At 45.7% G+C, this 24,220-nt stretch overlaps 1 pseudogene across 1 annotated transcript in view; it reads left to right on the top strand.

Moving 5' to 3' along the window:
• The window catches only part of LOC147105400 (cryptochrome-1-like), a 91,200-nt pseudogene that overhangs the window by 23,061 nt on the left and 43,919 nt on the right, over positions 1-24,220 (top strand). Inside the window, exons 3-7 of the transcript XR_015081750.1 lie at positions 446-588; positions 1,534-1,718; positions 4,396-4,484; positions 4,716-4,856; positions 12,118-12,428. The product of XR_015081750.1 is annotated as a cryptochrome-1-like (transcript). The remainder of the gene's footprint in view (positions 1-445; positions 589-1,533; positions 1,719-4,395; positions 4,485-4,715; positions 4,857-12,117; positions 12,429-24,220) is intronic.

Raw genomic sequence — 24,220 nt, 5'->3', positions numbered from 1 at the left:
TTCAGAAAGATGGCCCAGAAATTCGGGTCCCAATGTGTGAGTAATGATGTTTTGGGGCTTATAGTATTTATAGGTTTGACAGCTCTTCCTGTCAAACTTATGAATGAAGCATTCCCTGCTACCATTGGCTCTCCATGGCCCATGTGATCCCAGGGGACGCATCGAACTAACTGCGCCCCGAGATACGCAAGCACTGCACGCCGGCAGTTGGAGGAGGCCCAGGATCGGAATTCCACGCGGGCCCACAGCTCAACGGCCGGCGCGCAAGGTAATTGCAGGTCGGGGGCTTGCACCCGCGGGAAGCCTCCGACCTGAATTTCTGGGCCATTAGATTTAACAAAGTGCTGAAAATATTTTGAAACTTAGTTCAGTTTTGTTCTGATTTTACTGTTTAATATAATGTTTTAATAGAAAGGCGCATTACACTTAAATTCTAATCGAACAGGAATGGAATATTAACCGTTTGACATTCGAGTATGATTCTGAGCCATTTGGTAAGGAGCGGGATGCAGCCATCAATAAACTGGCTAGTGAAGCTGGAGTCGAGGTCATTGTCAAGATTTCACACACATTGTATGATCTAGATAAGTATGTACTTGGTTAAATATTTAAACTATTTGAGAGATACAGAATTGTATGATACTGTAAAGTTAGACTATCCAAAATATTGAGTGTAATGGAAAGGGGATCCAAGCAAGGATCCTGCTGGGATTTTAAATCCCTAGCTAACATCTGGACTCCAAAACTTTTTGAGTACCATGTCAAAAATATTTTACGGTAGTATAATTAGTTGGGCTCAGTGTTATACGATGATTCATCAAATAACGGTTTCCCCAGGTATTTGCCCTCTATATACCAGTGGATTGATCCAGTCGTCCAGTGGAGAAAATCACAGGGATCTGGTCGTTTTTTTTAAAAAAAATTGACACTGGCAGCCCAGGGCAGCCTCAACTCAAAATTTTTTTTTTTCCAACTCCCTCCCTCTCAGTTCCTGTAGCATATAGACTGGGACACAGGGCATAACCCCAGTTCTTTCCTCCTGTCTGCCAAGTCTTTGTTGCACAACATTTGTTTGTAAATATGAAAAAACATCTGGAAATCATTTGAGATGGTTGCCTTTTCTAAGACAGAATCCAAAAGACTTTTGTTACTGTGTAATTTTGCTATGGCCTTAAACATATCCAAATTCCTTTGCAGTTCATCATGCAGGATTTCTGTTGATATCCGTTGCTATACCAGCTGGGTTTAGCTGGTTAAATCCTGGCAATACTCGTGATTTCCAAGTGCATTTCACTACTCCTTAGCTTTTGCCACCTTATGGTGAGAGTGTGTACATTCCAGACAAACAGAAACTATTCATAATGTATATTTCTTAGTATATTGGTTTAGAGGTGTTTAAGCATGAGTGTTCACACTTCAGACACCTATCTCAACTTTTCAAGCTAGGTAGTGGCAAAAATAAGTTGAAGTAGTAGTCTAAAATTTTACATTTGTTTGCTGAATTCACATTCACATTGCCCCTCTCTCTTTCAGAATAATTGAGCTGAATGGAGGACAACCCCCACTAACATATAAACGATTCCAGACACTGATAAGTCGGTTGGATCCTCCAGAGCCACTAGTGGAAGCCATTGGTGAGGGAAGACTTGGAAAATATTCAGTATTGGTACTCGATGATCACAGTGAGAAATATGGAGTCCCATCGCTGGAGGAGCTTGGTATGCATTATTTAGTTGAGATAGGGGCTTTTTTTTTGGCTTTCTCTCAATTCCACCCAATAAAGAGTAATAAAAACTAGAGGCAGTAATTTTCTTTGATATCTACAATGGCCAAGAGATGTATTTGTTGCTGGGGTAGGGGGGTGTCTGAGCATTTACAGACCTCTGGGCGACAGAATTCCAAAGACTCACAACCCTTTGAGTAAAGACATTTCTCCTCATCTCGGTCCTAAATGGCCGACCCCTTATTCCTAAACTGTAACCCCTAAGGAGTGTGATGGAATACTCTCCACTTGCCTGGATGAGTGCAGCTCCAACAACAAAAGAAGCTCGACACCATCCAGGACAAAGCAGCCCACTTGATTGGCACCCCATCCACCACCTTAAACATTCACTCCCTCCACCACTGGCGCACCGTGGCTGCAGTGTGGACCATCTACAAGATGCACTGCAGCAACTCATCAAGGCTTCTTCGGCAGCACCTCCCAAACCCGCGACCTCTTCCCCCTAGAAGGACAAGGGCAGCAGGCGCATGGGAACACCACCACCTCCAAGTCACACACCATGCTGACTTAGAAGTATATCACCGTTCCTTCATCATCGCTGGGTCAAAATCCTGGAACTCCCTACCCAACAACACTGTGGGAGTACCTTCACCACACGGACTGCAGTAGTTCAATAAGACGGCTCACCACCACCTCCTCGATGGCAATTGGGGATGGGCAATAAATGCATAGCCTTGCCAGTGATGCCCACATCCTGTAAAGAAAGAAAGACTTACATTTATATAGTGCCTTTCACGGCCACCGGATGTCTCAAAGCACTTTACAGCTAATGAAGTACTTTTGTCCCAATAGTCCCTAAGTTTCTAGTACTGAAGTCATGCAAACTGACCTGTAGTTCCCTATTTTCCCCCTCCTTCCTTTCTTGAATATCGAGGTTACGTTTGCAACCTTCCAATCCACGAGGACTGTTGTAGAATCTAGGGAATTCTGGAAGATCAAAACTAATGCATTCACTATCTCTGTAGCCACCTCTTTTAAAATCCTAAGATGTAGGCCATCAGGTCTAGGGGATTTGATGACTTTTAGTCACATTAATTTCTCCAGTACTAATTCTTTACTAATATTAATTTATTTAAGTTCCCCATTCTCACTGGACCCTTGGTTCCTCACTATTTTTTCTTCCCAGAGGCTCCTTTACTACAAGATCATTAATTAACCATTTCTCATTGCACAGTACTAGATCTAAAATAGCCTGTTCCCTAGTTGGTTCCTCACCATACAAGTGCCAGGCAATGACCATCTCCAACAAGAGAGTGTCTAGCCACCTCTCATTGACATTCAGCGGGATTACCATCACTTTTTTTTCCCCCCAACCTTCAACATCCTGGGGGTCACCATTGACCAGAAACTTAACTGGACCAGCCACATAAATACTGTGGCTACAAGAGCAGGTCAGAGGCTGGGTATTTTGTGGTGTGTGACTCGCCTCCTGACTCCCCAAAGCCTTTCCACCATCTACAAGGCACAAGTCAGGAGTGTGATGGAATACTCTCCACTTGCCTGGATGAGTGCAGCTCCAACAACACTCAAGAAGCTCGACACCACCCAGGACAAAGCAGCCTGCTTGATTGGCACCCCATCCACCACCTTAAACATTCACTCCCTCCACCACCGGCGCACCGTGGTTGCAGTGTGTACCATCTACAAGATGCATTGTAGCAACTCGCCAAGGCTTCTTCGACAGCACCTCCCAAACCCGCGACCTCTTCCACCTAGAAGGACAAGGGCAGCAGGTGCATGGGAACACCACCACCTCCAAGTTCCCCTCCAAGTCACACACCATCCTGACTTGGAAATATACCGGTGTTATTTCAATGTCGCTGGGTCAAAATCCTGGAACTCCCTCCCTAACAGCACTGTTGGAGTACCTTCACCACACTGACTGCAGGGGTTCAAACAGATGGCTCACCACCACCACCTTCTCGAGGGCAATAAATGCATAGCCTTGCCAGTGACGCCCACATCCCATGAAGAAAGAAAGACAGACTTACATTTATATAGCGCCTTTCACGGCCACCGGACGTCTCAAAGTACTTTACAGCCAATGAAGTACTTTTGAAATGTAGTCACTGTTGTAATGTGGGAAACACGACAGCCAGTTTGCGCACAGCAAGCTCCCACAAACATCAATGTGATAATGACCAGATAATCTGATTTTGTTATGTTGGTTGAGGGATAAATATTGGCCAGGACACCCCCGCCCCCCCTGCTCTTCGAAATAGTGCCATGGGATCTTTTTTATCCACCTGAGAGGGCAGACAGGGCCTCAGTTTAACGTCTCATCCGAAAGATGGCACTTCCGACAGTGCAGCGCACTCTCAGCGCTGCACTGGAGTGTCAGCCTAGGTTTATGTAGTCAAGTCCCTGGAGTGGGACTTGAACCTATAACCTTCTGACTCGGAGGCGAGTGTGCTGCCCACTGAGCCACAGCTGACACTATGAATGAATATAATAAAGAATTGAACTCTGAATATTTGTCTAATCACAGCAATTGAACCCTGAATATTTCTAATCACTGCAATTGAACACTGAATATTTGACTAACCACATCAGTTGAGCCCTGGATATTTATCTAATCACATAGATTGATCCCTGACCATTTGTCTCGCCAGGTTTTGATACTGAAGGTCTGCATTCAGCTGTGTGGCCAGGTGGAGAAACAGAGGCTCGAACTCGACTCGAGAGACATTTGGAAAGAAAGGCAAGTGAATACTTTTCTAGATCTTTACACTCAATTTTTCAACCTCAGGAAAACCACTTGGATTAGCTCAGTAGTTTTAGAACCGTCCCAGCCAAAAGTTTATAGAGCACTTTCGCGGGGGCGTAAGTGAAATATGAATAGGTTGCGTATAAGTGCCCAGTGGTGATTGGGAAAAGTAGACACTTCATCTGTAATATGGGATAGCTTTCATCACTTGTGTTTCTCTTGCAGGCATGGGTAGCAAGCTTTGAAAGGCCCAGAATGAATGCCTTCTCACTGCTGGCAAGTCCCACGGGCCTCAGTCCCTACCTTCAATTTGTCTGTCTGTCCTGTCGGCTCTTCTACTTCAAACTAACAGATTTATATAAAAAGGTGAGTTACGTTTGTCTTTCATTGAAATGATTTGATGTCGGGACAGTCCCATCAATTTGATGTTCTTGCTATAGTGGTGATCTTCAACAAGTATAATCCATTATGAACTCTCGAACTGAACACTGAAAGCTTGTTTGGGGAGAGATGAGAAATGCTGCAGTGTGGGTGCACATATTTTGCTGTTCGTAGCACATAGAGACTCCTATTATAAAGCACATTGCCAAAAATAGAAAATACTATAAAAGTGACTTTTACTGCTTTATATGCAATGGTAAAGTTGCCGTCCAACCCAAGTACTAGCTGTGGTTAAATTTGATTACTGGTTATTTATATTGGGTATGAGTGGTACAAACTGGAAGAAGCTTTTTTTAATACATTGGATTTTTGTGGCTGCATCAAACACACCTTGGTCAAGTGCAAAGAAAAACGTCAAACCATCCTCTTTTGTGGTCAGCTACTACATACTTTAAGCCTTAAGTATTTGAGAGTGAGACTTTTTAACTAACGAGATATGTTTTTCTCCCTATCCCCTCCTTGGTACTCTCTGCGTGTCATGCACACCAGAGAGAGCAGAGCTACCACCTGCCTCAATATTTACCAGTGATGTTCTCACTCTGAAACTATCAATTTAGCAGGCGATGTCCAGCAAGTGAACTTTTGATTGCCTCTACACGTCACGTGCCCAGTGCAGCATGGCTGAGTTTATCAAATGATTTTTTGGGGGGTGGGGGGGGGGTGAAATTTCAAGTGATGGTCTGGAACTCTGGTGTAACTCTTAACATAGAATAATCTAGCACATAAGGAGCCCATTCAGCCCATCATCCCTGTGCCAGTTCTTTGAAAGAACTGTACAATTAGTTCCACTCCCCTGCTCTTTCCCCATAGCCCTGCAATTTTCTACCCCTTCAAGTATTTATCCAATTTCCTTTTGAAAATTATTATTGAATCTGCTTCCACCACGCATTCCAGATCATAACCACTCGGTGTGCAAATTTTTTTTCCTCATGTCGCCTCTGGTTCTTTTGCCAATTACCTTAAATATGTGTCGTCTGCTTATCCTTCTGCCACTGGACACAGTTTCTGCTTATTTACTCTGTCAAAACCCTTCATGATTTTGAACACCTCTATCAAATCTCCCCATGCCCTTCTCTGCTCTAAGAAGGACAACCCCAGTTTCTCTACTCTCTTCACATAACTGAAGTCTTTCATCCCTGATACCATTCTAGTAAATCTCTCGACCCTTTCTATGGCCTTGACATCCTTCTGAAAGTGTGATGCCCAGAAATGGCCGCAATACTCCAGCTGGGGCCTAACCAGTGTTTTCTAAAAGTTTAGCATAACTTCCTTGCTTTTGTACTCAATTTATGGAGCCAAGGATCCCGTGTGCCTTTTTAATAACCTTCTCAACTTGTCCTGCCACCTTAAGACTTGTGTACATACACCCCCCGGTCTCTCTCTTCCTGAACCACCTTTAAAATTGTACCATTTAATTTTTATTGCCTCTCCTCATTCTTCTACCAAAATGAATCACTTCACACTTCTCTGCGTTAAATTTCATCTGCCATGTTTCTGCCCATTTCGCCAGTCTATCTATGTCATCCTGAGGTCTGTTGCTGTCATCCTCACTGTTTACTACATTTCCAAATTTTGTGTCATCTGCAAACTTTGAAATGATGCCGTCTGTACCCACGTTCAGGTCATTAATATATATCAAAAAGAGCAGTGGTCCCTGGGGAACATCACTGCACACTTCCCTCCAGTCTGAAAAACAACCGTTCACCACAGATCACAGAAATCACAGAAACCTCACAGTACAGATAGAGGCCATTTCGGCCCATCGAGCCTGCACCAACACACATCCCTCCCAATCCCTGTAACCCCTACACCAACACATATCCCACCCTATCCCCGTAACCCCACGTATTTAATCCCCCTAACACTAAGGGTCAATTTTTTTATCATAGCCAATCAACCTAACCTGCACATCTTTGGACTGCTACTACTCCTTTGGACTGCTACTACTCTCTGCTTCTGCCCCTTAGCCAATTTTGTATCCACACTGCCTCTGCCCCTTTAATCCCATGGGCTTTAATTTTGCTAACAAGTCTATTATGTGGCACTTTATCAAACACCTTTTGAAAGTCCATATACACAATATCAACCACACTACCCTCATCAAACCTCTCCATTATGTCATCCAAAAACTCAATCAAGTTAATCAAACACGATTTACCTTTAATAAATCAGTGCTGGCATTCATTTATTAAACCAAATTTTTCCAACTGCCAAATATTTTTGTCCCTGATTATTATTTCTGAAAGTTTGACTGACTGGCCTATAGTTGCTGGGTTTACCCCCCTCCCAGTTTTTTGAGCAGGGTGTAACATTTGCAGTCTTCCAGTCCTCTGGCACCACTCCCCTATCTAAGGAGGATTGGAAGATTGTGGCCAGAGCCTCCCCTATTTCCTACTTCCCTCAGCAGCCTGGGATACATCCCATCTGGACCGGGTGACACTTCTAATTTGAGCACTGACAACTGTTTAAGTCCCACCTCGTCATCTGTTTTTATCCGATCCAATTTCTCTACCCGCTCCTTTACTGTGACATCGGCAGCATCCTCTTCGTCAGTGAAGGCAGATGTCAAGTTCTCATTTAGTACCTCAGCCAGGTGCTCTGCCTCCACCAGAAGATATCCTTTATGGTCCCTAATCGGTCCCGCCCTACTTTTGACTACTCTATTACTATTTATATGTTTATTTAAAGACTTTTGTGTTCCCTTTAACGTTACCTGTTAATCCATTCTCCTCTCTGCCCTCCTTATTTCCATTTTCAGTCCTTTACTTTTTTGTATTCAGCTTGTATTCAACTTGAGGTCATCCAAAACTCTGCTGCCCGTGTCCCAACTCGCACCAAGTCCCGTTCGCCCATCACCCCTATACGCGTTGACCTACATTGGTTCCTCGATTTTAAAATTCTCATCCTTGTTTTCAAATCCCTCCATTCCTCACCCCTCCCTTCTTTGTAATCTCCTCCAGCCCCACAACCCTCTGAGATCTCTGCGCTCCTCTAATTCTGGCCTCTTGAGCATCCTTGATTTTAATTGCTCCACCATTGGTGGCCGTGCCTTCAGCTGCCAAGGCCTAAGCTCTGGAATTCACTCCCTAAACCTCTCCGCTTCTCTTTCCTCCTTTAAAACCTCCCTCTTTGACCAAGCGTTTGGTCATCTGTTCCAACATCTCCTTATGTGGCTCGGTGTCAAATTTTGTTTAACGCTCCTGTGAAGCACCTTGGGACATTTCACTGCGTTAAAGGCAGTATATAAATACTTGTTTTGTATTTTTCTCCTCTACTAAATTATGAACCTGACATTTATCATCAGCCTCCTGTTTCTGTTTCATTTTAACCTCTATATCCTTGATTCAGGGAGGTCTAGCTTTGGATGCCTTTCCTTTTCTCCCTTGTGGAAATGTATCTAGTCTGTACCCAAACTATCCCCTTTGAAGCTTCCCATTGCTCATTTACTGTTTTACCTGCCAATCTTTGATTCTAATCCACCTGAACCAGATCCATTTTCAACTCACTGAAATTACTCTCCTCCAGTAAGCATTTTCACATTTGATTTGTCCGTGTCCTTTTCCATAATTACTCTAAACCTAATGATATTGTGATCACTGTTTTCCAAATGCTCCCCCACTTCATTCCCCAGAACTACATTTAGCACTGCTTCCTTCCTCATTGGGCTGGAAGCATACTGATCGAGAAAGTTCTCCTGTACACATCTCGGGTAATACTCACCCCCTTTGCCCTTTTCACTGTTACTAGCCCAGTCTATATTAGGATATTTGAAGGCCCTATTATCAGTTCTTGCATCTTTCTGCAGTTTGCCTACAAATTTGCTCCTCTATCTCCTTCCCACTATTTGGTGGCCTATTGTACACACCCAGCAGCGGAATAGTTCCTCTTGTTCCTTAATTCTAACAAATAGATTCTGTCTTTGAACCCCCAAGTACAAGGGTTCTCGACCTTTTTGCTTCTGAGGCACCCCCCCCCCCCCCCCGTGTTATAAAAATAGCACGAACCACCCGTAACACAACACAAGTATTTTTCTGTATAAGCAAGTGCAAAGTCTTTAGTTATGTTTTAAAAGGTGAAATAATCACAGGAGAGACTGAATCAAGTAAGGCATAGCAGTTACACAAATGGACCGTTTTCCTGAAATCCAAGTGTGCAACCCCCTGAAAATTTACCAGTGAGCTGTTGTAAGCCAAGCAGGAAACCATCTCAAGCAGAAGCCAATCCCCTGTTGCTGGCTCCTAGTCCACAAAATTACATCATTGCTGGGGGGTGGATGAGGAGGTTATTTTTTTTTCAAATCACGGCTAACATTCAGTTTAATGCATACATTAAAACATGCATGCTCCTTCTTTCATGAAGATTTTAATAACCAACTGAATCTCTAAATCCAGTACTCCATGATTAAATACACATCTGCAATATTTAACTAAGAAAAATGATCATGGTTAGGCATTACTTATGACCTTGAATTTCTAGTCGGAAGCACTGCACCTTCAACAAAGCCTCTGTGGGGAAATAGACAGTAATGGATTGTAACTAACATAAGTTAATGACTAAGCTTTAAAGAAAATGTTGTTACTGTACGTTTCCTATATACTGAAATCGGAAGGTTACTGAAGCTCTGAGCTTGATAATAGTGCAATCAGGCTGCTGGGCAGAGGATGTAACGGGAAGAGTTAAAACTACGCTTGGTACTGGCCAGGTTTGCGTGCTGATAAACACTCGGGTTGTTGAGGTACTCACTGATTTGCCTTTGACTGTCTAATAACCACTTCAGGCCACACTCCCACTGCACGTTCGCCACAGCGACACGGACACAACAACAACTTGTATTTATATAGCGCCTTTAACGTAGTAAAACGTCCCAAGGCGCGTCACAGGAGTGTTCTAAAACAAAGTTTGACACTCGGCCACATCAGGAGGAAATAGGGCAAATGACCAAAAGCTTGGTCAAAGAGGTCGGTTTTACAGAGCATCTTAAAGGAGGTAGCGAGGCGGCGAGGTTTAGGGAGGGAATTCCAGAGCTTAGGGCCCAGGCACAGCCGCCAATGGTGGAGCAATTAAAATCGGAGATGCTCAAGAGGCCAGAATTAAGAGGAGCACAGATATCTTGAGGGGTTGTGGGACTGGAGGAGATTAGAGATAAGGAGGGGCAAGACCATGGAGGGATTTGAAAACAAGGATGAGAATTTTAAAATTGAGGCGTTGCTTAACCGGGAGCCAGTGCAGGTCAGCGCAGAGGTGAACGGGACTTGGTGCGAGTTAGGTCACGGGGCAGTGAGCACAGAGGGTGAGAGGTGAACGGGACTTGGTGCGAGTTAGGACACGGGGCAGTGAGCACAGAGGGTGAGAGGTGAACGGGACTTGGTGCGAGTTAGGACACGGGGCAGTGAGCACAGAGGGTGAGGGGTGAACGGGACTGGGTGTGAGTTAGGACACGGGGCAGTGAGCACAGGGGGTGATGGGTGAACGGGACTTGGTGCGAGTTAGGTCACGGGGCAGTGAGCACAGCGGGTGATGGGTGAACGGGACTTGGTGCGAGTTAGGTCACGGGGCAGCGAGCACAGAGGGTGAGGGGTGAACGGGACTTGGTGCGAGTTAGGACACGGGGCAGTGAGCACGGGGTGATGGGTGAACGGGACTGGGTGTGAGTTAGGACACGGGGCAGTGAGCACAGAGGGTGAGGGGTGAACGGGACTTGGTGCGAGTTAGGTCACGGGGCAGTGAGCACAGGGGGTGAGGGGTGAACGGGACTTGGTGCGAGTTAGGACACGGGGCAGTGAGCACAGAGGGTGAGGGGTGAACGGGACTTGGTGCGAGTTAGGTCACGGGGCAGTGAGCACAGGGGGTGATGGGTGAACGGGACTTGGTGCGAGTTAGGTCACGGGGCAGTGAGCACAGGGGGTGAGGGGTGAACGGGACTTGGTGCGAGTTAGGTCACGGGCAGCCGAGTTTTGGATGAGCTCAAGTTTACTTAGGGAAGAAAGTGGGAGGCCAGCCAGGAGTGCGTTGGAATAGTCAAGTCTAGAGGTAACAGGCATGGATGAGGGTTTCAGCAGCAGATGAGCTGAGGCAGTGTCGGAGATGGGTGATGTTACGGAGGTGGAAATAGGCAGTCTTAGTTGTGCCGAAGATACGTGGTTGGAAGCTCATTTCAGGGCCAAATATGCCCCCAAGGTTGCGAACAGTCTGGCTCGGCCTCAGACAATTGCTAGGGAGAGGGATGGAGTCAGTGGCTAGGGAACTGAGTTTGTGGCGGGGACTGAAGACAATGGCTTCAGTCTTCCCAATATTTAGTGGAGGAAATTTCTGCTCATCCAGTACTGGATGTCAGACAGTCTGACATTTTAGAGACCATGGAGGGGTCGAGAGAAGTGATGGTGAGGTAGAGCTGGGTGTCGTCCGCGTACATGTGGAAACTGATGCTGTGTTTTCGGATGATGTCGCCGAGGGGCAGCATGTAGATGAGAAATAGGAAGGGGCCAGGACTCCAGGCAGGCAGCTGTGCTGTAACCTAACCTTGATGGCAAGCGTCTGATTGGCAGGCCTGTCGAGCCACTGACGTGAGTCGGGAGGACCCTGTCTTCTCCTTGCACCAATTGGCTGGCAGACCCCTTGAAACCTTCTCATGGACCCCCTGTTGAGAACCTCTGCTCAGGAACAATCCTCCCTTTTCAGTGCTTCAGCAGTAACTTTGATCAATACTGCCACCCCTGCACCTTTTTTTTCCCCCCTCCCTATCTTTCCTGAATACGCTGTAGCCAGGAATATTAAGTGCCCATTCCTCCCCTTGTTTGAGCCATGTCTCCGTTATTGCCATTATTATATATCATAATCGCATGTGGCTACTTGTGCCTGCAGCTCACCAGCCTTATTCACCATGCTCCATGCACTTACCCACATGCACTCCAAACCCATCGTAGTCTGCCTTGCATTTCTCCCCTGTCTGATCCCTCCTATTTCTGAACTACTCTTTATTCTAATGCTGTTTGTCTCTCTCTGTCGTCTGTGCACCTTGTATCTCCTCCCTAATGCTTCATCCTGGTGCCCCTCCCCCTACCAAGTTAGTTTAAGCCCTTCCCCATGCAGTGCCATTCCTACTTTTGTCAGTTTTGATATTTAATTGATAACTCGTCAGACAATAAATCAAAATGGTTTGTTTTGTTTTTTATTTTCTTTTATTAAGGTTAAGAAGAATGGTTCACCGCCACTTTCTCTCTATGGCCAGCTTCTGTGGTGTGAGTTTTTCTACACAGCAGCAACAAATAACCCATGCTTTGACAAGATGGAGGGAAATCCAATCTGTGTGCGCATACCCTGGGACAAGAATCCTGTCTCACTAGCTAAGTGGGCAGAGGGGAAAACCGGTTATCCATGGATTGATGCGATTATGACCCAGCTGCATCAGGAAGGTTGGATCCATCACCTAGCCCGCCATGCTGTGGCATGCTTCCTAACACGAGGGGACCTCTGGATCAGTTGGAAGGAGGGAATGAAGGTAATTCACGAAAAGTATTGCTACAGTTAGGGAATGGATGTTCTTGTAAGTTTATAAATTATTCCACAATATAATAGGGTTCAAAGGCATTTATTGGCTTTCATAGGAAATAAGTAGACAGTGATAACTTATTACCAATAATTACACATATACAATGATAACTATTAATAATTACTTAGGGTCACACTTGCGATACAAAACCGGAGAATTCACCGTGTCAAAGGTTTAATGGCCGATCAGCCCTTGTCGAATTCTGAAGTATCTATTTTAACACCCACCTTTAAATCTTTCTTTCACTCTGCCTACGTAAGGAATCCACATGTTTCAAAGTATTAACTCATCCAATTAGCTGCAATAACTTCAGTTTTAACAAAAATCACTGCCCAAGCCTTCACCTTGACAAAACTGTCAATCAAATCATTCAACTTGACACCGTTGCAGGGACCCAAGACCCTCCTACAGGCGAGTTCTCCTTTGCCTTGCACAGAGGTGTCCTTGGGAGGAGTTGATCCCTAGGAGGACAGCGGTGATATCCATGGGCCTGGGTCAAGGAAAGCTTGTAGTTGAATGCTTATCAGCTAAGTCTCTGTTAACCTGTAATTCCCACTGATCAGTGAAACTCATTTAACAGGCAAAAGTTAATATAAACAATTAACCATTTCCTTACACTACAACAACAACTTCCATTTATTCCCAACAGATGGAGCTATAAAGGAGAGAGCTCACTTAGGAGCTGCCAGCCCAGGAGCCATTTTGAGATAATAGAAATAGATCCATTATTCTGAGTCACTGAAATAGAGTGTCATATTAATGTATATGTGTTGGCTAAGCAATTTGAAAGCAAGGTAGCACAGGGAAATTAGCTGGAGTAAATCATTTATACAGACTGTATTGGTAAATTGCTGGCAAATTTAGGTACACAGATTACTAGCTATGGAAAATCTGACCGACTCTTCCTAGCAGAGGTTCTGTTGTGATCATTGGATTTGTTTTTCCCAGGTTGCCTTTATATCTATTAAAATGAATTTGGTAACAAATTTCAGTGACCTCTGACGAAAGGTGCAGAAATGCAGAGTGTGACCCAGTGTATTCACGTGAAGACAGTTGTTGGAAATTGGAGAAAAGTGAACATTTGCTGTTAAAATTTATATTTATGGAAGTTCTAATCAATAATTCATAAATGGTCTAAAATAATTGCCCCGGTCTGTTTTGAGAGCGTGTTGTCGGTTTTTAAAAATTTGCTCTGCAGCACTTGATGGGGGTTAAATTGGGTCACAATGCAGCCTCCTAAGGCCCCAAAATGGCAGAAAGGAAGCGTGCGCAAGTTTCCAACCGGAAGTACACTGCCTGCCATATTGGGTAAGGACAAAAGAGAGGCATCCTTTACCCATGCCTGCTGCAACATTGGTTTGCCCTGAGGCAGCCAGCAATGGCTCGTTGCCTCGGAGAAAACCAAACCTAAACATCGTATAAGTAAAAAAAAAAGATAAGTACTTACCCCAATCGCCGCTGCTCCCGGTCCCGAGATCTCTGACATCCAGACCTCCCGACCACAAGATCGCTTCTCTGAGGCCCCAGTCATCTCTCCCCAATCCCCGATGGCTTCTCCGAGGCTCCGATCCTGAACAGAGGTACCTACCTCCTCCCGCAGCGCTGTCTTCATTATGATGAGGTCCAAGGCCCAATATCCCAGGTTCCTTGGACCTCACCATTCGTGGGTGAGGGACGAATCCTTTGCCAGGGTCGGTGCACCAGAATTTAACCCCCAATGCCGTCAAAAATTAAAAGTCCATTTGGATTTTCATTTCACATGAGCTGATTGAAAAGGCTGCATGCAAAATTTAAAATGTTTTTACCAGTTTGAAGTCTTGATTATCACATGATCAAATTTGTGCATTTTTTTTTGTTTAAATATTTTTTCCAAATAGTGATTAAAAAGATGATTTCTTTCATTTCTTCAAAGAGGGTTAGTTGGCTTTGTTCCTCTTGTGAAATTAGATCAGAAAATTAATTTAGATCAGATAACTAATTTCAAAGTGTTAAATGAAATGTTCATTTGTGGGACACGTCATTTAATTCAGCTAGTTGGTGGCAGTACATGAGTGCAGCACTGAGCCATTGTTCAGGAATTTGTTTACCAGCAGCTTTGTGGTTTTACTGTTAGAATTAGGTCGTTTCCAATTGTGGGTAAAGTGGCTGGCTGCCATGCATGATAGTCATATGTATTAGGTTCTGCTTTCTCAATGTGCATCTCCATCCTATCATTGATAGATGATATTGTTCTACACTGTCTAGAATTCTACATCATTGAAATGGTTTTCTTCAAAAGAACTAAGGGGAATAAAAGTCTGAACCTTTCTGTGATTCCGTAGTTCAGGCTGGATTTCTGAAGGAGGTTCAGACTAAAGAACTCATTATTTGGCTTGCATATGTCATGAATCTCCCAACCTGAGGGACACAACAATAGATAAAAACAGAAATTGCTGGAAATACTCGGCAGTCAGGCAGCATCTGTGGAGAAAGAAACCGAGTTAGCGTTTCAGGTCGATGACCTTTCGTCAGAACTGGAAAAAGTCCGAGATGTAACCGGTTTTAAGCAAGGGGAGAGGGGGGAGGAAAAACAAAAGGGAAGGTCTGTGATGGGGTGGAAGGCAGGAGAGATTAGATGACAAAGGGTATGTGTTGTGTATTTTGAATGTTGTATTTGAATTGTCCCACATAGCTTACCGTAGTTGTGATGTGCAATGCACTATGGGAAATAGTGTATTAAGTTGAAGAGATTCTTCTGGAAGTAATGGCTGTGAACTGAACTCTGTCGCCTGCGTACTCTTTTAATTGTTATACAAGCAAGGTTATTAAACTCTTGAGATTGAACAAAAGTAGCGACGAGGACGTCTGAACATGCGTGGCTCTGCTGTGCAGAAGATACATAGATACATAGAAGATAGGAGCAGGAGTAGGCCATTCGGCCCTTCGTGCCTGCTCCGCCATTTAATGAGATCATGGCTGATCCTTTAATTCAGTATCCCGTCCCCGCCTTCTCTCCGTAACCCTTAACCCCTTTTGCCCGTAGAAATATATCTAATTCCCTCTTAAATATATTTAATGAGCTGGCGTACACTGCCCTCTGTGGCAATGAGTTCCACAGGTTCACCACTCTCTGAGTGAAGAAATTCCCCCTCATCTCTGTCCTAAATGGTTTAGCCCTTATCCTTAAATTATGTCCTCTAGTTCTGTTTTCACCCGCCAAGGGAAACATTCCTTCTGCATCCAGTCTGTCTAGACCTGTCAGAATTTTATACACTTCTATGAGGTCCCCTCTCAATCTTCTAAACTCCAGTGTGTACATCCCTAAACTACATAGTCTCTCCTCATAGGTCATTCCCGCCATTCCTGGTATCAGCCTGGTGAATCGCCGCTGCACCCCCTCCATGGCAAGAACATCCTTCCTCAGATGAGGCGACCAAAACTGTACACAGTACTCGAGGTGTGGTCTCACCAGTGCCCTGTACAGCTGCAGCAAGGTATCCCTGTTCCTGTATTCTAACCCTTTTGCTATGAAGGCCAGCATACCGTTTGCCTTCTTGACCGCCTGTTGCACCTGCATGCTCGCCTTCAGTGACTGGTGTACAAGAACACCCAGGTCTCTCTGTACTTCCCCCTCTCCCAATCTATTGCCATTTAAATAATAATTTGCCCTCCCGTTCCTGCACCCAAGGTGGATAACTTCGCACTTGTCCACATTATAGTGCATCTGCCATTTATCCGCCCAATCGCCCAGTCTGTCCAAATCGCTCTGGAGCTTCCTGGTCTCTTCCTCTGAGCCCACCCCCCCTCCTAGTTTAGTGTCGTCTGCAAATTTGGAAATGCTGCATCCGACTCCCTGATCCAGGTCATTAATGTAAATTGTGAACAGCTGGGGGCCCAGGACAGATCCCTGTGGTACCCCACTTGTTACTGCCTGCCATTCAGAAAATGAGCCGTTTATTCCAACTCTCTGTTTTCTATCTGACAGCCAGTTCCCTATCCACGCCAAAACTTTCCCCTTTATCCCATGAGCCTCAATTTTCCATGCTAATCTTTTATGTGGGACCTTATCGAAGGCCTTTTGGAAGTCCAGGTACACCACATCTACTGGCTCTCCCCCATCTATTCTACCAGTTACTCCCTCAAAAAATTCCAATAGATTAGTCAAGCACGATTTACCCTTTGTAAATCCATGTTGACTCTGTCCTATCCTGTCCCCATTTGCTAAGTGCTCCGCTATTTCATCCTTAATGATGGACTCCAGCATTTTGCCCACAACTGATGCAAGGCTTACAGGTCTGTAATTACCTGCTTTTTCCCTACCCCCCTTTTTGAATAGTGGGGTAACGTTAGCTACCCTCCAATCCATCGGCACTGTTCCCGAGTCTAATGAATTCTGAAAAATCATCCTTAGTGCATCCGCTATCTCTAGGGCCACCTCCTTCAGTACCCTAGGATGCATGTTATCAGGCCCTGGGGATTTGTCCACCTTCAATCCCTTTAGCTTCCTTAACACCATATCCTTAGAGATATTGATTTGCGTCAGTTCCTCCTTTGCCAATGTCCCTATTTTTCCCGATATCCCAGGGAGGTTTTTTGTGTCTTCCTTCGTAAAGACTGACCCAAAGTATGCATTTAGTTGATCTGCCATTTCCTTATTTCCCATTATATATTCCCCCGTATCTGACTGCAATGGACCAACTTTGGTTTTCACCAGTCTTTTCCTTTTGATATATTTATAAAAGCTTTTGGAGTTAGTTTTTATATTTTCCGCCAGCTTGTTTTCGTAAGCTATTTTGCCCCTCTTGATCATGCCCTTTGCCCTCCTTTGCTCTATCTTAAACTGTTCCCAATCTTCCGCTCTGGCGCTTTTTTTGGCTATTTTATACGCCCTATCTTTGGATTTTATGCTGTCTCTAATTTCCCCTGTTATCCACGGTTGAGTCACCTTTTTAGATTTCCTTTTATGCCAGATTGGTATAAACAATTTTTGCAATTTTGTCATTCTATCTTTAAATGTTTGCCATTGTTTATCTACCTCCAGTCCTCTCAGGAACGTTGTCCAATCAGACCTACTCAGTTCCCGTCTCATGGCATCATAATTCCCCTTGTTTAAATTCAGGACCTTAGTCTCTGAGTCAATTTCTTCGCTCTCCATTTCGAGTGAGAAATCGATCATGTTATGATCGCTCTGACCCAAGGGTCCCCGTACAACAAGATTACTGATTAGTCCCTTCTCATTGCACAGTACCCAGTCCAACATAGCCTGTTCCCGAGTTGGTTCCTCGACATATTGATCCAGATAACCATCCCTTAAACACTCAAGGAATTCCTCCTCCTCATTATTTTTACTGATTAGGCTAGTCCAATCTATATGTAAGTTAAAGTCACCTATGATGACAGCTGTGCTCTTATTGCACGCTTCTCTAATTTCCCTCGTGATGCCCTCCCTAACCTCTATTTTACTATTTGGAGGCCTATATACCACTCCTATTAATGTTTTTCGCCCCTCGCTATTTCTTAGCTCCACCCATATAGATTCTGTATTAACTGAGTTAATATCCTTCCTTTCAATTGCATTTATCCCCTCTTTTACTAGCAATGCTACCCCTCCTCCCTTTCTTTTTTGTCGATCCTTCCTAAATACTGAATACCCCTGTATGTTAAGCTCCCAGCCCTGCTCACCCTGCAACCATGTTTCCGTAATCCCAATTAGATCATAATTATTAACCTCTATTTCCACAGCTAATTCATCTACCTTGTTCCTGATGCTTCTCGCATTAAGGTATAAAACCCTCAGGCTTTTTTTATGCTCACATTTTTTATGAATTAGTTTGGCCCTTTGTTTTTTGTTCCTCACCCTTTTACCATTTATTTCTGTCTGCCTTTCACTTTCCTCTATTTCACTACATAGGTTTCTAGCCCCCTGCCATACTAGTTTAAATGCTCCCGAACTGCTTTATCAAAAATTACCCCGAGAACATCAGTTCCATCTCTGCACAGGTGTAGACCGTCCCTTTTGTATAGGTCACACCTACCACAAAACTGGTTCCAATGCCTCAAAAATTTAAAACCCTCCCTCTTACACCACTGCTCAAGCCACGTATTTAGCCTAACTATCCTGTTCTCTGTACTCTTACTAGCACGTGGCACTGGTAGTAATCCAGAGATTACTACCTTCGAGGTCCTACTTTTTAGCTTGGCTCCTAACTCCCTAAATTCTACTTGTAGGACCTCTTCCCTTTTTTTAGCTACGTCGTTGGTACCAACATGTATCACGACAACTGGCTGTTCCCCCTCCCCCTCCAGAATGTTCTGCACCCGCGCCGAGACATCCTTGACCCTTGCACCAGGGAGGCAACATACCATCCTGGAGTCTCGGTCGCGACCACAGAAACCCCTATCTATTCCCCTTACAATCGAATCCCCTATTACTATAGCCCTGCCACTCTTTTTCCCTCCCTTCTTTGCAACAGAGCCAGTCATGGTGCCATGAGCCTGGCTGCTGGTGCCTTCCCCCGATGCGTCACCCCCCCCGACAACAGTACCTAAGACGGTGAACCTGTTGCTAAGGGAGACAACCCCAGGGGATTTCTGCACTACCTTCCTGCCCTTGCTCTGCCTTTTGGTCACCCATGTACTGTCTACGCTGGCCTTAACCTGCGGTGTGACCAACTCACTAAATGTGCTATCCACACCCCTCTCAGAATCGTGGATGCTCCAAAGTGAGTCCATCTGCAGCTCAAGGGCCGTCATGCGGTCCCACATGAGCTGCAGCTGGACACACTTCCCGCACACATAGTCGTCAGGGACACAGGAAGCGTCCCTGATTTCCCACATGTTACAGGAGGAGCATGACACAGGTCCGAGCTCTACTGCCATGACTTAACCCTTATATTACTTTTTAATTTTCTAGTTTTAGTTTATTTATCGACTTTTGTTTTCCCGAAGCTTACTTAGACCAATGTATACTGTACTCCTCTTATTCCTTTTTAAACTAACCAAATCCCACTAGTTTTGGTTTTACTTTCTAGGAAGGTTTGAGGAAAGTACTTACCAGTTAGTCTTACCTCCCTGGTCTTTCGCTGACTTCCCGGTCTTGTGTCCCCTTGGTCCTACGCCGACTTCCCGCTCCTCCCGGTTCCTGCCCTGCTGAAAAGAAACTGAGACCAAAAAATTTGTGACCTCTGTTTTTAGACAGCTGCTAAAAGACTACTAGGTTAGAGGAGGAGGGTGGGTGGGGTTTCCTACTCTGTAGGAACTCGGGTTTAAGCCACCACCCTCCTTAAATACCTTTCACCTGGGTGCTTCCCACCAGGTCCGCTTCTGAAAAAAAGCTCACGAGCTGGACTTCCGCCTCAGCTGTTTTTTTAAATGGCTTTTTAACTCTCTCCTTCCCTGAGATTGGAGATTGGTGAGGCCTACCTGGGCCTCTGGAGCCTCTTGTAGTCGCTCTGCCGCTCAGCTCCGCCTCCACCCGCTGCCGATGCCGCACTGGGGCCTACCTGGGCCTCTGGAGCCTCTTGTAGTCGCTCTGCCGCTCAGCTCCGCCTCCACCCGCTGCCGATGCCGCACTGGGGCCTACCTGGGCCTCTGGAGCCTCTTGTAGTCGCTCTGCCGCTCAGCTCCGCCTCCACCCGCTGCCGATGCCGCACTGGGGCCTACCTGGGCCTCTGGAGCCTCTTGTAGTCGCTCTGCCGCTCAGCTCCGCCTCCACCCGCTGCCGATGCCGCACTGGGGCCTACCTGGGCCTCTGGAGCCTCTTGTAGTCGCTCTGCCGCTCAGCTCCGCCTCCACCCGCTGCCGATGCCGCACTGGGGCCTACCTGGGCCTCTGGAGCCTCTTGTAGTCGCTCTGCCGCTCAGCTCCGCCTCCACCCGCTGCCGATGCCGCACTGGGGCCTACCTGGGCCTCTGGAGCCTCTTGTAGTCGCTCTGCCGCTCAGCTCCGCCTCCACCCGCTGCCGATGCCGCACTGATAGTCGGGTTTTACGTGTTTAAAACTGTTATTTTTGCCGTGGACAGTTAAAGTGAGGCTGGCTCGAAGATAAAGGAGCTTGCAATGGTGGGAAGACGAGACGGCGTATAAGGTACTAACGACTTGAGGAAGGGGAGGAAAAGCAGTGAGTAAATCGGGAAGGACATTTATTCAACTGTGAAACGATCTGTGAATTGAAGCACTAAATAACTGATAGTGATTTGAGTTGAGTTCAACATTGGAAGGATCCTTAGTGAATGATAATTAGGAGCCTGAGAGAAGGAAAATGGCTGGAATTATCGGTAACATTGGACCGTTTGATGAGAATGTCGAACAATGGAGCTTATACACAGAACGATTAGAATACTTCACACAAGCAAATGACATTGGAGGGAACAAAGTAGTACCTACATTGTTAAGTGTGATGGGACCAAAGACTTTCAATCTTTTGCGTACTTTAGTGCATCCAGATAAACCAGGGACTAAACAATATAGCGAAATTGTGGAGATACTAAAAGGGCATTTTTCACCCAAACCCCCAGTCATAGCTGAGAGGTTTAGGTTCCACAGGCGTAACCAGGAAGAAGGAGAAACAGTGACCATGTTTGTAGCTGCACTAAAAAGACTATCAGAGCACTGTGAGTTTAATGACGTGCTCAATGATACTATAAGAGGCAGGCTAGTGTGTGGTATGAGAACTGAAGCCATACAGAAGAGACTATTAACGGAGAGTAATCTGACTCTACAAAAGGCCATTGAAATCAGTATTTCCATGGAATTGGCAGCTAAGGAAGCTCAACAGTTGGGTGCAACAGAAAAAGTGCACAAAGTAAGAACAGAGAGCCGAGGGCCATGCTTCCGTTGTGGCAAAACGGGGCATCTTGCGTCTGCATGCTGGTGTGTGGACATGGATTGCCACAGCTGTGGTAAAAAGGGACATATTCAGCACACATGCAGAAATAAAAAGGACACAGAGAAAATGTCAAAGACAGAAGGAAGAAAAAAAACATTCAGACAAAAGACAAAGAAGCATGTCTGCTCTGTAGAACAGGACAAAACAGGCAAGTGACACTTCAGAGGAGGAACTATCACTGAACGTGCTGACTGTAGCTGGGGATTCGCATGGCTACTGGGTCTCACCCTTGCTAGAGGGGCAGCCTGTGCGAATGCAGATCGATACCGGGGCAGCAGTATCTCTTATGTCAGAGATAGTCTACAAAAAGACATTAAAGCACCTTCCACTTCAGCCAGCTAACCTAGCGTTAAAGACATATACCAGTGAAAGAGTAACCGTGAGAGGTGTCGCTGAGGTCACTGTTCAGTTGAATGGACAAACTAGGAAGTTACCACTCTACGTAGTTAAAGGAGACTACCCCTCCCTGCTGGGACGTTCATGGATGGAGAGAATAAAATTCGACTGGTTATCAGTCTACATGATGTCACACAATGATCCAGGCTTACCCGCCATCTTAAAGAAACATGCAGAAGTCTTTAATGGAGAATTGGGTAGCATGAAAGATATTATTGTGAAGCTTCGTATTAAGCAGGATAGCAAACCCAAGTTCATGAAGGCACGACCCGTACCTTATGCCATCAGACCAAAAGTCGAGGCTGACTTAGAAGCCCTAGTTGAAAGTGGGGTACTAGAACCAGTCAGCGTGAGTGAATGGGCAATGCCCATCTTACCAGTGCTCAAGAAAGGGGGTGGAGTTAGGATATGTGGAGATTTTAAAGTAACTGTTAACCCTGTATTGTCAGTGGAGCAATATCCGCTCCCCCATATTGATGATTTGTTTGCGGGACTTGCTGGGGGCCAGAAGTTTAGCACAATCGACCTCTGTCAAGCGTACCTGCAAATGCATGTGGATGAACAGTCATGAGAAATGCTGACTATTGTGATGCACAAGGGCCTATTTAGGTATCGTCGACTTCCTTTCGGAATTACATCAGCTCCAGCGCTTTTCCAACGTGCTATGGACCAGATCCTTAGTGGATTGCCTGGAGTCCAGTGCTACTTAGATATCTTAGTTACTGGGTGTTATGACCAAGACCATCTGCGTAACTTGGACGCAACGCTAGAGACTGAGGGATTATGGACTCAGTTCGCAGGGATAAATGCGATTTTTTTTCAGGCACCAGTTGAGTACCTCGGTCATGTGATCGATGCCACAGGCCTTCACAAGGCACCGTCCAAGACCAAGGCAATCGTGGATGCCCCAGCACCTGAAAATATCAGCCAGCTGCGTTCTTTTCTAGGGTTACTGAACTACTATGGACAGTTCATACCGAACCTAGCCTCGATGCTGAGGCCGCTGCATTGGTTGCTATGTAAAGACAAGAAGTGGGAATGGACTAACAAGTGCCAGGAGGCGTTCATGATAGCAAAGGACACGCTCCTGAAGTCAGAGGCTTTGACGCATTTTAACCCTTCATTACCAATACAGTTAGCTTGCGATGCATCGTCATATGGTGTGGGAGCAGTCATTTCTCATATCGTGCCAAACGGAGAAGAGAAGCCGATAGCATTCACATCTAGGACTTTGAACAGAGCTGAAAATAACTATGCCCAAATAGAACGAGAAGCACTGAGCATCGTTTTTGGCGTTCGCAAGTTTCACCAATATTTGTATGGGAGACAGTTCACTCTACTAACAGATCACCGCCCTCGCACGACCATCTTTGGGCCACATACAGGGATTCCGTCACTTGCTGCGCGCAGAATGCAAAGGTGGGCGCTGCTGTTGTCTGCACACACCTTTGACGTTAGATATCGCAAGTCTGACCAGCACGGCAACGCTGACGGTCTTTCCAGGTTGCCACTGCCTGTCACCAAGCCTATGACAAGTAGCATGGACATCTGCTATTTTAGGCAGGTGGAGAACGCGCCTGTTACTTCGACACAGGTCCGACGAAACACCAGAAGAAACGACCCAGTGTTGTCTGCAGTGCTGGACATTATCGTCGGGGGCAAGCTTGACAGCGATGACCCAAACCTGAAACCATATCTCTTAAGGAGAAACGAACTGTCGGTGCAGTCTGGATGTTTGCTGTGGGGGAGGAGAGTGGTTATTCCACCATCGCTACGGAAACCAGTGTTACAGCAACTACACTTCGGACACTGCGGAATGGTTCGTATGAAAGAAATAGCGAGGAGCTACTTCTGGTGGCCGGGTATGGATGGACAGATTGAGGACAAAGCTATAACATGTTCCTCATGTCAAAGAGTTCGTAATGTGCCACAGCTTGCACCTCTTCACCCCTGGGACTTTCCGGAGGAAGCATGGCACCGCATTCATGTAGACTTTGCAGGTCCATTCAAGGAGAGAATGTTCCTGGTGGCTGTTGACTCGCACAGTAAGTGGCCAGAGGTTGTTATAATGAGGTTCACCACCGCTGAGAAGACCATCGAGAAGTTAGGCGAGGTGTTCAGCTGATTTGGATCTCCGATGCAACTTGTCTCAGACAACGGTCCACAGTGGGTGTCACAAGAAATGGCTACATTCCTGCAGGTGAATGGCGTACAACATATCAGGGCTGCACCATACCACCCTGCGACCAATGGTCTAGCTGAGAGGTTTGTTCAGACCATGAAACACTCTCTAAAGGCATCGCAAGGCCAGGGAACGCTTCATCAGCACCTGAATAGTTTCCTGTTGAGTTACAGGAACACACCACATGCGACCACAAAAACATCACCTGCCACTTTACTGCTTAAGAGAGCTACGAACCAACTTCAACCTGCTGAAACCGCCAAAGGTGAAAGACGTGGTACAGTATCAGCAGGACA

Source organism: Somniosus microcephalus, chromosome 18, assembly GCF_052327205.1.
Source record: "Somniosus microcephalus isolate GS21.2 chromosome 18, FLI_Smic_1.0, whole genome shotgun sequence".
NCBI lineage: Eukaryota > Metazoa > Chordata > Chondrichthyes > Squaliformes > Somniosidae > Somniosus > Somniosus microcephalus.
The sequence above is the reverse complement of the archived record's forward strand: the minus strand, read 5'-3'. Positions and strand labels throughout refer to the sequence as shown.